The sequence below is a fragment of the Vanessa cardui genome, chromosome 6, assembly GCF_905220365.1.
Source record: "Vanessa cardui chromosome 6, ilVanCard2.1, whole genome shotgun sequence".
NCBI lineage: Eukaryota > Metazoa > Arthropoda > Insecta > Lepidoptera > Nymphalidae > Vanessa > Vanessa cardui.
In genome coordinates, this window is record NC_061128.1 from 5,516,583 (window position 1) to 5,532,159 (window position 15,577).

The 15,577-nt window shown below is 27.1% G+C and overlaps 1 protein-coding gene across 2 annotated transcripts in view; it reads right to left on the bottom strand.

Annotated features, from left to right (window-relative positions):
* The window catches only part of LOC124530739 (elongation of very long chain fatty acids protein AAEL008004-like), a 34,095-nt gene extending 21,707 nt beyond the window's left edge, over nt 1-12,388 (bottom strand). Inside the window, exons 1-2 of one of the 2 annotated variants that reach the window (XM_047105004.1) lie at nt 12,046-12,388; nt 9,743-9,798 (exon numbers count right to left, since the gene is read on the bottom strand). The gene's annotated coding sequence lies outside the window, so the exon portion shown is untranslated. Of the gene's footprint in view, nt 1-3,776; nt 3,953-9,742; nt 9,799-12,045 lie in introns of those variants that run through there. The other variant, XM_047105005.1, reaches the window with a different exon arrangement.
* Between the last annotated feature and the right edge of the window lie 3,189 nt (nt 12,389-15,577).

Consider the following 15,577-nt stretch of genomic DNA (forward strand, 5'->3'; position numbering starts at 1 on the left):
ACAAAATTTCATACAATATATTTTAATGATAATTTTTTGTTTGTTATATTTCGGAATAAATAAACTTTATGGATTATTAAAGTATGTAGTTACAATTCAATGTTTGCGACAACCTTTACTAAGTTCGTTTATCAGAATACTAGCTTTTGCCCGCGACTTCGTTCGCGTGGACTTCAGGTTCGTCCCGTCTAGTCTAGTAATCGCTTAAAATCGCTTCGTAAATAAGTCATTATTTCTCGTACAATACTTTGTGTAAGGATAAAAAATGGTTATTGTGGGTTATTCCTAAGAGATAAACATATACCATCACGGACTTTTTTGTAGACCTTTTTAAGTTGTACAATACTGTAGTACATTGTTTTGATCTATCTTGTAGGATTCAGTCAGTGTTTGCAATGTAAGCGCAAAAAATGTGTTTTTTTACGACCTCACATTAGAAACCTCAAAAATTGTAGCCTATGTGTTATTCTGATGTATAAGCTATATTGTGGTAAAGTTTCATTCAAATCCATACAGTAGTTTTTACGTGAAAGAGTAACAAACATCCATACATCCATACATACAAACTTTCGCCTTTATAATAGTAGTAGGATAAATAAAAAATAACTACTAAACCAATAAATGTTCTGCTTTATATTAAGATTATATAACATATTTTGTATTTTTACATTTGAATATAAATATATGCGAGTGTGTGTAACTTGTTTCTTATTTACGTAAGGATCTGAAATTGGGAGCTTTAATTGAAGATAACTGGTTTTAATGTAGTATCATTATATAGAAGGCCTTAAGCCTACACATTTTTTATATATTTATTACCATATATACCTACATAAAGACATTCCCCAATGTCACTAATCAATATGGCGGAATGAATTTACGGAAGCATCATGTTGTGTGTATTCAATGAAGCGAAATCATTTATAAAAATACTTGGTCATATTGGAATTACTGTATATTGCCTACATGTATAAATAAATATTTAAATTAAAAAATATAATATGTAACATCATAAATATTAAACAATAAATCGCAAGTAATAATTACCCCCTAATTATTAACTTGTTGTATTGACTATTATATTATGTAAATCATATAACGTGTATGTATTTCATGGAAAATTATTTATAGTTACCATAGCAGTAAAGGTCGATTTTTAACACCTAATTTTAAATGCTGTATTTTGTCACGAATACTTTTATAAAAATTCGCTTCGAAATGTTTTATTGAATGCAGGATTTTAAACAATGAAAATTGTAGCCGACGCGATTTTTTAAAAAACTTCATACTGCTTCATGCTAAAGAAAAGCCTCTCATACTAAATGAGGCCGTACAGTATAAAGGCATGAATAGACGTCGACTCCGGCAAACTCGGGCTAGAATTATGCAAATTTAATCATCAGTGTATTATTTCCGATACGCAATTATAACATTAATATAACCTATATGTCGAAAATTGAATATTAAATTTTTTACTGTTATATAAGTACTCTGTTCGTAATAAAATATACATCTTAATTTAAGATTTCATCGTACATATAATGAACAATATAACATTTAGTAATTAAAGACAAATACAAAAAACCATTGTTAACAATATATTTTATTTACACTTTAAATAATTTATTTTAATTAAAACTTGCAAAGATACATAAAACTTTTACTGGGTAATACATTAATTAGCATACAATGAAAATAGCAACGATGATTTGTTTTACTTATAATGAATAAATTTATTATAGCGAAATATTTTTAACGGGCAACATTATTATTGTATCGATATTCGAAATTCGAAATTATAAAATACGATTGTAGCACGAAGACTGTCATATTGTTTGGAGCCATTGGTTACGTTGGGGTTGCCCAACCGATTATACTATCGATACACAGCGATGATGACCAATTAAGAAACCTTCGTTGTTGTTATGTAATTTGATGAATAAACAATATTCATGAGCCTTTCAAACAAAAAACTATGAAAGAACGTTACGATATTTTTGCAACATTGGAAATTTAAATAGAAATTAAAAAAAAAAAAAAAAAACCGAATTAACCGTTAGTCACATACACAACAATAAGTTATGTTTTGATATTCATCATTTATCAAATGTAACGTAAAAGGTTAACGCTTCTACGATATACATACAATAGTAGTAGTAATAGTTTTGTTTGTTAGCGATAGCCGCTGAATCTATCTATTACGTATTTTCAGTGTTAGAAATTCGGGGATCATTCATGAATCTAAATTGAAAGATAAATTCACTTATTGAAATCGGAATAATGATTAGTAGTTGATAAATTGGTTGTTAACGTTTTTTTTTAACAAACAGCAATTGAAAAGTAATAAGTTAAAATAGATAAGGAGTCTTGGAAGATAACAGTAACACAACACAGTCCTTTGAAATTGAACGCTACTAATTCTACAATTTTTACATAAATATAAATACATCAGTTTTATCAATTTTAATAACACTCTTGATATGATATCAATATTACATTTAATAACAGGTGTACGAATTCGTCATTTTATTCTCATAAACTGAGTATTTACTTACTAAGAATTTCATTTGAAAATATATATATACATATATATTAAAAGATGAAAATTGATAGCATAGTTTTATATACACGTGAATGATATTCATTCATTACGTATGAAAAATATATTTAATTAAATGTATGTTATCAGTTATATCATATTTAATAATAATATACAAGGAACAATTAAAAAGAATGATCTAGTACCGACATCCATTACATATTACCGGTCCGTTTGGTCTTTGGAAAACCTTCGTTTAATAAAACGTTCGTAAAAAATAGGAAGCTACAGATAACACCTGTTGAAATAAATGTAAGTTATATAAAAAAAGCAGGCCTAAAAATTGGTTTTTTGTTCCAATTTCAAATCTTGATATTTAAATAATTATTCATCAATGAAAAAAAAAAGTTAAATGAAGCGAACGTGTCAGATCAATGATACAACAAAAAAATAAGATAATGTATTAATGTATGTTTGAAACAATACCAATACGTTGATTATTCCATATTGATTTGCATGTACATTGCTATGTACTACATTTAATCATTTAATTACTATGGTATTCAATGCTTATTTATCTTTATTAATTTTCGTCGAAATTTCTAGAGAAAAAAAAAATAGAACAATTCTCACCTATCGCTAGAGACCTAATGTGCCATATCAATACAAGTTTTCAATACTGCATTTAATATATAAGCTACATATGTAATTCACTTTACTGACCTGTAATTTAATTTTTTACAATAACATATAAATTAAACAAAGCTTATTTAAGAAAATAAGTAATAAAGCACGAGTGCGATGATTAAATTCTATTTTTGTAATGTGTTAAATTTTAAATGTTATCATTTTTTTGGATATTTCGTATAATAATCATTTTATAACGTTAATTATTACAGCTTTAAATTTATTAATAAAATCCAATACTTATATTCCCTATGTATTTATTATTTAACATTTTAATTATTTAATGATGTATACGTTAAAAGTTATTAAACCTTACAAATATTTACATAATTATACAGCACAGATCAAAAACAAAACAGAATCGATAATAAAAAATAAATCGAATCAATAAAAAAAAAGATATATTGCGATTGATTGCATACATTTGTTATTTAGCAACAGATTAGACAGCTCTTAATATTTAACTCTTGTATGTATGTGTTAAATCAATAAATATACAGGGGAAATAATGATCGTATTAAAATATTAAAGTACAGTCAGTAATACTTACATAAATCAGTACGAAAGGATATTGGGTCCTTTCAAAACGGTCGTGTGTACGATAGAATACAAAATAAAATACGCGTGTCAACTTTCGCGTATCGTGTTACGCTCGACGGCGGGCAAACGCGAGTGGTGGCCGCTAGTGCGGCGGTGCGAACAGCAATGACTGAAGCGAGCTCTTAAACTGACGCGCTTAGTTTACGTCGAACAAGTCACAGCCACCAGTCACTCGTTTGCTTCACTTAATAGACGTCACAGCGTAACTTTGCTTGACCAAAATAAAGAACGCCGACTGAACGACTCTAGTAGCTGTCGCATTCCTTAATATAAGGGTTTTAGTTGAATTCACGTCTTTTTTTTTAATTTAAAACACGGAAAACCGAACGTAAATAACATGGTATAAATTGTAAGGTTGATTATTTTTCTTTTTTATTTCGTTTGTTTTAAGATGCGTGACATTGTTTGGCTTGATCGAATTTATCGTTACCATTTAAAAAAAAATAAAAAAATAGACTAGTAGACTAGTCTCGAATCTCGATTTCGATAATGACTATTCATCCAAAATCCATTTGTTTATATCATTAATTTGTGTTCTGGAATAATTTTGATAACACTTATTCCAAAATATTTTGACCCTGTAATGTGCACATTAATATGTAAAACCATTGTAATAATTATTTTATATGTGAACCAACGTAAATTGGTCTAAATAATGTCCAGTTTGCATTGATACAAGTTGTTAAGTTCAAGGGTACTGCAAAATAGTGTATAATCAATAGGTAATTGATAAGGTAACACATTGAACAGACTGAACTAGGACAAGACACATGCCTCATTAATCGCCGACATTGATAATGTACCGTGTGTACTAAAAATATATATTTATTGCATATTTATTAATATATGTTATGTATTAGATAAGATCTATTTTTCTAGTGTAGTTGGAATGGCTTAAGTTTAGGTTGTCCTCGATATTGATTTCATGATTTATGATACTAACATATACATATACACTTATTATTCGGACTGCTATTTAATAACGTGTATATTTTAAGTTATGTACAGTAAAAAAAGTTTTTTTTTATTAATAATTATATGAAATGTATAATACATATGAAAATTATTCAATTATTATAATTTAAAATTGTGTAATTAATATTGTAAATTAGCAATGTCAACGTCTTCATTTGAAATGGACTGAACGCGATCGTTTCATTTCAAAAGAGTTTTTTTGTAAACCAAACCCATCGTTAAATATTATTTTATTATTTGAAAATTTTCGAACGTTTTATGAGGTAGTGCTGTTAAAAGGTATGTATTATTTTTATAATACATGTATATTTTACTAAAAGAGTTACTACTCAAATACAATAGGGTAGCATAATTTACAAGTATAGGCCTATTTTCATCCAATCAAATATATAGGAGAAACAAATAATATGGATATAATTAATGAATATTAAGTCTAGCTTAAATTTGTGTGCACTTGCAGAAGAGTTAAGAAAATATATTATAGATATCAATTGCATGATTGCAGAATACAGACTATAACGTATTATATACTGTGGAAATAACTATAATTAAACAAGACGTATTTACACCAGTTAAGATTTCTTTCTTTATCAAGAATACTGCAGACACTATTTTGTCAATCAATTGACATGACAGACTTATTGGAATTTGGCATATTTGATTATTTTAACAGGTTTCGTTGCTGAAACGTCTAATGCAAAGTTTAAGAGTACATTCGTTTTCTTTAGTAGTGAATACTTAATTAATACTATTATATTATTTTGTATTTTTGTTTACTATTTGAAATACAGTCATTGGCCTTAAATTACTATACTAATTAATTACATTTCAGACGGCATAGTTTGTATAATCAAACAATACTATTTTAATGTCCGTTGCCTAGAGGTAATACGAGTCATGTTTCATAACGAATTTCATTCAAAAGACAAGCAGACAAACAATTGTTATATCGACGTGCTTATAAGTAACAAACATTTATTAAGCTATCCTGTGACTCCTGCTACACTACAGATATCTAACGAAATCAACACTAGACATCGTTTTTCGAACGTTTTCTTGCGCAACCAAACTTTTTAATGAAATGAAATATTACCAAAAATCGTGCTAAAATCTATTATAGAAAAATCTTCTAACCTAAAAGCGATCGATTATTATTCTTATGATATCAATTATTGTATAAACATTATAGTATTGAATAACATGATAAAGAACATCCAAGAATCTGATTTCGAATTCTAATGATTTAAAAGTACTTTATTATTTAATCAATAAAATATATATTTAAATATTTCAAAATAAGGACAACATTTTAAATAAATAAAGAAATAGTAAAGATTTTAAGAAGTCACAGACCAAGATTTGCCTTTATTCTTCCTTAGTTCGGTTTCGGATCGGATTCTTCCTTACTTCCTGGTCTAGAATATTGTACTCAGGTCTGGTCTCCACACTATGAAGTCCACATCAAACGCATCGAAAGGGTTCAAAAGCGTTTCCTATGGCACATTGCATATCAATGTAATAAGGTGAAACAGTTACCGACATATCATAGTCGGTTAAAATACTTTAAACTAAATAGCTTGCTCAATCGGAGACATTTATTGGACCAGATTTTGCTTCACAAAATCGTTAATGGAAATTTAGACTGTCCTAACCTCGTAACAAAAATTAATTTTTATGCGCCGTCAAGGTTTCCTCGTGCGAGTAAATTCCTTTTTCGATTCCACGCTCAAAAACGAATTTAGGACAGAATTCTATCATGAGTAGGCTACCTAGACAGTATAACCTACTCATAAAAAATCAAGAAATTGATATTGACGTTTTTTCAGACAGTCTGCCAAAATTTAAAAGCAAAGTTATAGCTAGTTTTAAATCGCCCAGAATAAATTAATAATTGTAAGTTGAAAATAATAAAATAAAGATCACATTCCAGTCCTTCAACATCGATCACGTTTATATTGTGTCGTTTACATTCTGTATTACAGTTGTTTGTTTGTTATGTTTGCTATAAAATATATTTTGTTGTCTAAAAAAAAAAAAAAGTTTCATTTTATTTATTTTTAATTTTCAATTGTTTAGTAATAAGTTGGTAATTTGTTATTGTCTTTTGTAATTTACATTTTATATTGTATCATTATTGGTAGTATTTTTTGTTTGTATAATAGAAGTAGAAAAAAAAAAGTTGTATTAGGTTAATAGAAAATATTGTCCTTTTCCATGCCGTGATAACTTTTAATTGAAACAACACTTAGCTAAAAATGTAATTACCTTTATTTTAAAACTTAAAAATGGTGTATGTTTTGTAAGTTGTCCTTATAAATAAATAAATAAATATTTTAACTAACGTGTGAGTTGCTTCTTAGTTTGAAGCAAATCTTCATATGAGAAAGTACGCTGCTAAAATTCTGGAAAAGACAATACAAAAAAGGGATGGAAATATTAAATTCGTCCAAACACGAAAATTACCATCTAACCTTTATTGTGATTTGAGGCGCCATACTAATAATTAAGTATTTTATTAAGATTCTTTAATGTTTCTTAAAAGATTTCATTGAGTTTGTTTATTATTTGAATTGTTTAAGAAAGAAATTGATGCTCAATAATGTGAATTTGTATTTAATAATCTTATTCCTGGTTATTTTATATAGTATGTCAGTAAAATAACGTTTACGTTCATAAATTTTTCTAACGGTTTTCAGCCGACTACTAATATTTATTGTCAAATATACGACCATACATCCATACATGTGTACGTAGATATATGCCATGTAGTAGATAAAAATAAACATTTTCTCACAAATCATTACGACATTTAAATAAAAACATTGATATCGTAAAACTTCACAGACCAAATCTAGTAAGTTTGATCGTGGAACTAAAAACGTTCCTTTTCATTCCTACGTAATACGTAGACATTTTGTACATAATTTCAATAATATTTTTTTACTTTTTCATATATTTTAGTGAAAGGGAACGAATATATTTTAAGTTTTTAACGTATCTGGCTTCCTACGTCATATTTCCGTGTAACAAAAAATTGTTATGTTATTTATGTTTGAAATTAAAATATAATCGTTGTTATATTTTGTTGAGTCCTTAATAATATATATAAATACGAAATTTAAAATTCCTCTGTATTATTTTAACATTTTACAAGAATGGGAGCATAAAATTATTTCGACTTATACTGTTACATAATTGTTTTTATATGACTAATGGTCGAATTTCGTGTAAATAAAGGGTTAACTTCGCTGACATCTAATTAATTATTGATCTAATGTTTGCGTTGAGAACTACAACATTTATGTCTTCCATGGCTCCAAAGCCAATCAATTTATTTAGCCGAAATTATTTAAATATTCTATTATTTTTAGCCCTTATTGGTGTATTTTTCTTAACCCAACCAGCTATTATAACACATAACGTAGTTTATATGTACATATATCGATGCACTTACTTACTTTCAGAGATTTTATTTTTATCAATTCTAATACAAATAATTTATAACTAAGTTTTACTATTATTTTCATTAGTCATTTGTCTAATCATTAAGATCTCATCATAATATTTTATGTTACATATCTTATATGACGATTTAAAATAGAATCTGAAAAGAATCTATTTGAATAAAAACAAATAATAAAATGGAATTGAAGGCCATTATAATGTGTATCAATATAAACACATGCTAATATAAGAATAGTTTTTTGTGAGTGTAATTATGTTTACTATCGCATATTGTACATAAGCAGAAAAAAAACCGATTGTTTGAGTATTTTTCCATGAATAATGGAACCGGTATCATATAATACTTAAAATCTAATAATATAGATCGATCAAAGTATAAATAAATCGCAGTCATCTAAGAGTTAACAATGAAAACACAGATTTTTTTTTCAAAAAAAGAATCTTTGTATCCTTATGTTGATATTATAAAAAACTACCCTACACATTACATTATAAATGTTAAGTCAATACAAATTGTTAAAAAAATCGTATTGACTATTACAATTTGGTTAATGATTTACTGACTTTCCCAGTTAAGTCTAAACCAACTACAGCCCAACACTTGTACTAATGTAGTATTTGCTATATAGACTAATGACATATACCCTGGTATAGAGGACTTTAAAGAATAATATAATATATTTAAGTGCAAATAAAGTAATCTCATGGGTGATCATGGGCATAGTATAATAATAAGTAGTAATTAAACAAAATTGCTTTTTAATGAAATTGTGAGGACTTTACTGATGTAATTTTATATTTATTATACAGAGTCCCTAGTGTATAAGTGTAACAAATTATTAATTAGTGGTTCATTTCACAGCTTTGAGACACACAATATAATATTGAACTAGGATAAAATATTGTGTTAATTATTTCTCATTTCACATAATTTTATTAAATTAATCTACCACTGGGAAAGAAGATTCTACCGAAGAACCGAGAAGAACAGGCAAAGGAACTCAGTAATTACTCTCTTCCAACATTTTTGAAGTTCATTTAAAATTTTTAATTTTATTTTATTTTACTTTCATCTTGTTACTCTATTTTTAGTTGAAATATTATTGAACTAATAATTTTATTATATCTGGCTTAACATTTGTTGATTTTTAAGCTATAAATTTAATTGTACTTTGGTGACATACCCCATTATTAAAATAGTGTAAAGGAGTATTGAGTCATGCCGGTTCGCTCGGTAGAATATACTTTCCCAACCAGAGGTAGATTTACATTTAATTCAACACTTTAAAATTATGTTTCAAAAGTGCTGTTATGAGTCCACTCTAATTGTGAATAATAAGATTTTTTTAATTTATTATTCATGTTTTAGATTTAAATGTTAAGTAACATATTTGCATGGCATAAAATATATCATGTGCTATTTCTCATATGCTTTTTATGTCTGCAATGAACTACTGTATACTATAACAAACTTACCAGCTGTTTTGGTATTACAGCAGCAACAGTTGTTTGGAACAATTTTGGTAGGATATCTGCAATGAAAATGGTAATATTAATTCATTTTTTTTTTACAACATCACATACATTACTCTGATCCCAATGTAAGTAGCTGAAGCACTTGTGTTATGGCAATCAGAAGTAACGACGGTACCACAAACACCCAGACCCAAGACAACATAGAAAACTAATGGTAATCTACACAGCACTCGACCACGGAGTTTGTCAAATTACAATTAATTCCTAAAATAGTATATGACAAATATTTTTAAAATTATATTATAGATAACAAATAAAAAATACATTAAACCTAATTCTTAGGAAAGAAAAGTCAATCGACAACAGTCAGTAACAAGTATGCTCATGAAAGTAGAAAACGATTCATTAATTATTCAGCACATACAACTGAGATGTTCTCAGGACTCATGCTATGATTACATACATCATATCTTATTCATTTTTATTTTTAATTATGATCTAATTGGTTTTGGTATTTCAACCAAAAACTATATATAAAAATATATATAGACAATATGAAAATAAAAATATTTAAGTAACTTTTAAATATTGTCGAATTGTTTGGTTTTTTGTTATTCTGAATATTATAATACAGGGTTATAAGCAATTGTATATTTAGTAAAAAAATCTGAACTGATAAAAATAATTATATTTAAAAATAAAAATAAGTTTTTCTTGCAATGTTTCTATATTTTAAGTTACTCAATTAATGATGCAAGAAATGCTTGCTGGATATTTTTAAAAACTTATATGCAATAAAATTCTTAAAACAATCATAAATATTCAAAGAGTTCTACTACAATTTAATTATAAAAGAGCTAAATAAAATGTAGTAAAGCGATACTCTATCTATAGGTCTATAATAAAACCATAGTTAAACATGAATATAATCAAATTCTATCCTACTAATATCCTACTAATAATCTAAATGGAAAAGTTTGTGAGGATGGAAGTATGTATTTTTGTTACTTGTTCATTAAAAAACTGCTCGACGGATTTTGGTGAAATTTTACAGTAATATAGGATATACATCAGAATAACACATAGGCTACAATTTATAATGACTTTATGAAACTTAGTCATAATATAACAATACATATAAAGAATCCGTGTGAGGCCGGGGCAGGTCGCTAGTAATTAATAATAAGTCAATTAATTTATTTACATCACTTTAAATTATCAATTTCTAAATCGGTTCTAGAACTTAATTTGTTGATATAACTAATAATGACATAATGGATATCATAATTTAAATATTTTCTAAATCTACCTATATTGTAATCTTGACTTTTATTACTTATATTAGTGACACAATAACTTGAGTTTTATTATTTGTACCAATTTTTTATTTTCTATTAGTAGTTCTTCTGATAGTAATGCAGTAATCATCAAGTGTGAATGTTCTAGATGAAATTATTAACAGAAAAAAATATTTTATATTTAATGTTACTGGAAATAATAAAATAAAAACTACTTTAAATAAATTAATTTTATCTTGAACAATCGGCTAAATATTGTAACTATTTAAATGATTTATATTAGTAACTAATTTGTATAGTTATTAAAAACTCTTTAACACTGATAAAGATTGGTTATATTTAATTAAAAAGACTATTAAAGTTAGTATCTATCAAAGAGATTACAGATTTAAGGAAATTTGTTTTTATTTGGTGTCCTAATTTATTGATATCAACTTAATATGTAATAATATTGCATAAGTGTTGTTTTGAAATACTTATTTACTGATTACAAGATAGTTAAAATAGTATTGTAATTTAATTTAAGAGTTAAACTAAAAGCTACTTTTAAAATTTGGTTATAGCTAAACACTAATATTAAATATGGTTTCCTATGACTTCCAATAAAATGGGCAATTTCATTTAAAATAAAAACTATAGGCCAGGCTGTCTTAAGCATTCTCTCATTCACTTTAAAAATTGATTTATTCAATAAGCTAAGATTTCCTGTTATTGGAAAGGATATTCGATTCATGTTAAAATCAGAATTTTTTAAGCCACGTTAATTACTGTTTTTGTGCAGATTATTTAAATCTATTGACGTTTTTTACTACCTTTTTTTTCTTTTTACACTTATGCTGTGAAATTAGTTTATAATTATTTAGTATATTATTTTTATTATAATTACAGTTGAAACATTCATTAGAAAATCGAATATTTCTTCGTGTATGTATGACTGTGGGCGTGTTCTAGTTACCTACAATTTTGTAGCTTATAACAAGTGGATACCGATTCAATTTCACTTACCAAAAAAATCTCTGATAATATCACTGCCGTTAATCATCACAGAATAATAAAGTAGATGCTTAGTTGTATCATTATTGATGGAAAATTATATTTATACTAATGCAATTCCTGACAACGTTTGTCACCTCTTCATTTATCTTTACTAGATGACTAATTTAGGTTATAAAAATAGCCGTCAATGACTTAATATCTATTATTTATACGTAATATTTTGAAAATCTCTAACAACATTATTATACATAACAATATTTTTTCACTAAAATTACTTAAAATATAATTTTAAAGGTTCCGAAAAATGCATTTCTATACACCAACTCAACCACTCCACTTCCACTCAGTATTGCCATCTACCAACACCAACCACCAGTTAAGTAGGGGTAGCCAGTAGCCACAGACAAATTCTAATATTAATACGAAGTAATTACGCTTGCTTAATCTTTATATTTTACATTACAATAATAATGAAAGGTAATTTATTTTAAATAAGCAATATAAATGCAATCAAGTGCATAATGGTTATTCGTGTCATTAGGGTATGCATATATTAATTTTTAAATAGGTAGTTATTTTCTTCCTTTCTTTTCGTAAATAACATTTCCGCAGTTATAAGAGAATTAAAAAGGGATTTTTTTATTTAAAAATGCGAGAAATCGTTTACTTATGTAAGCAATTACATTATTTTTTAAGCATATTTTTATAAGTCCAAGAGTAGGTAAAAATAAATTTAAATGTCAATTATTTAAATGAATATCTTGAAAGTATTAATAAGTCATATAAAAAAACAAAACGCACAGATTTTTTTTTCGAGGTTAAAGAACATCACACCAAGTAACGTATTTCATGAACACATGAAAAATATACGTAGCATCTGAAACACAATCACACGCTAATGGGAGACTTATCTTTTCAACATTCGTGACTCGAAGTGGTCGGTCTTACAGTCTAATACTGCAATTATATGTTCGTCAGCTGTCAAAGGAACATCCTTACTCTCAACTTAGTAAATCCTAACGGCTCACGAAGAGAGAAAAGAGAGAAAGAATGTACGAAAAACTTTCCATTCTCATTTTGACCACGACTGCAATGACACGATGCTTTACGATTCCATGATAAGGCAAGCAGCGGGAGATTAAACAAATCCTTAGAAATCTTATCGTTTAAAGAAATAGCGATATTCAAAATAAAGGCTCCACAATTTCATGGCGCTGCTTAAATTTTTTTTCTTGGCCGTATTTTTATCGCCCCATACTTGGCTTTGATGAAACTTGTTGTTAATATATTCAAAGTCCAATCCATTACTTTTGACGTAATCAAGACCTCATAACATATAAAACGCATTTTTCAATCGCCTAAGAGTGTTAACCCCAAAAAGGTGTTTGATAAAATTATTATGAATGTTACTATTTTTGCGACGAAAGTCGGCATGGAAAAGAATTTTAGATCAATACCTCCCATTATTTTAATTAGGAAACAACGTCATCGAACAACCATTTAGCCAAACCTGTTAATGAAAACTTTCAACGTTTTCATTGGTTAATAAGTTTAAAAAAATCCGTATTTTGTTAAGTTTTATTTAAGTTAATCAAAAAAGGGACCTTCGATATTTTTATTATCAAGGAATTCTATCTTTTAAATTATATTTTTCTAATAAATTTATATTGGCATTGTTTATTTATTGTCTAGCACTCCTGGAGCTTCAATCATGGATTATTGTATCGTTCTTATTACGACCGCAGAGACCTTAACTTAGCCATCGGCTGTCCCCCCCATTGCACTTGTATAAGACAAAAAGAAAAAAGTAGGTAGACAGACGTCCAAAATCTCGTAGTGAAGCTGGTTAAGGTAAGCTGCATTTAATTCAGGAAGCTGAATACGTAATAACAGTGAGATAAGTTTTTTTTTATAACAAAACACCTATTTGTATCCATACTTCATTTACTCACTTTACTAGATCACTGAGTATAACTTTGTATAATTCTGACATAAATAATTCAATGAAAATAAAACCTTCCTGTCTGAATATAATATTTTCATGTTATAAGCTCTTAACTTTTGTCGCAGATCGAACTTCTTGATTGAAGATGATAAGACTGATCTTGTTTGTTTCTTTGTTGGTTTCGCAATATTACAAGCAAGCGGCAAGCAGCCCCTTGTCTGTAAATCAAGTACATGACTAAACTCAAGACTTTAAGGAGCTATATATCTAATATAGCTTTAAACTTGAGTTCAATCATATCTGATCGCTGTGTCGATGTAATTAATGTTGGAGTGGGCTTGTCTGAAGAAAACCAAAATATGAAATTAAAAAAAAAATCCACAAAATACTGACAATTAGTCTTTATAATGGTATTACTAAACTGTTATTTTATATTACCCTCTTTTACATACAATACAGTCAGGTGTATGTGTGTAATATTTAAAATATTTTTAATAACAATCAATAAAATTACGAATAAATTAATTCATATTATAGTTATCGAGATTTTATTAAAGAAAAATGAAGTAGTTCTTTGCAAGTGGAATTTTAGACACACGTGTTGTGTACCTATCGCCATCTATCAGTTAATTTTAATACTATAACTTTACTTTGCGCCATCTGTTATCAAATAGTTAAATTATTTGCAAATGTTTTAATGATGCCTATTCAAGTATAGATGTCACTGACTGTCCAAGAAAAAAAAATACTATGTACTCTTGTATAAGCCATTTTTTTGTAAATTTCTTTTCGATGGAATTAAACGATTCAGTGCTTTTTAATAAAAGAATGATATTTTAATTTCACTTTATTTTCTTTTTTAAGTTTACTTTTGTTTTGAACTATGTATTTAGGAATATGTTATTTTATTTGAAATTTGAAGTAATTTAGTATTTTTCCAAGAACATACATACATAATTGCCAGTAACTACGTTTTTTATAATAATTAAAATGATTAGCACAACTCAAAATACAAATTAAAAGATAATTTTCATCCATAAAGTTATTTTATCTCACATATTTTAATTAAGCTTTGCTTTTTGAAATACACCATACTAACTTTTTAGTTTGTTCATGCCGGACGGCAAAAAAATATGAATTCGATTGATATTAAAAGTCTTAAATAAGTTTTTTATTTTATTTATTAAAGTTATATATTGCCAACGACGTTAAGTTATTGTTTTACTTTGTATTTATTCCATTTCTTGGAGATGAAGGTTTGTGTGAAACGAAATGTTTTTATTTAATATATCCTAGCATTTTATGAAGGTTTGTCTTTACGAACTTTTAGACATATAGAATTTTTTATAACGCCTTCATGCGGAAGGAATGGAATAGATTATATAAATTAGTGCATATTTTGTTATTGTGAATAAAATTTTGTAAAATGTCGCTAAAACACATGATTGTTAGTTGTACACCGATTGCGAAATTTATTAAAAAACAGCCAGACACAAGAGCTAGTTTATACAGAACGTGTTAAAATAAGACGCAAATTAATTGATTACTTATATACCAATAAAAACAAGTAATCACACGTAATTACCAATACCAGTT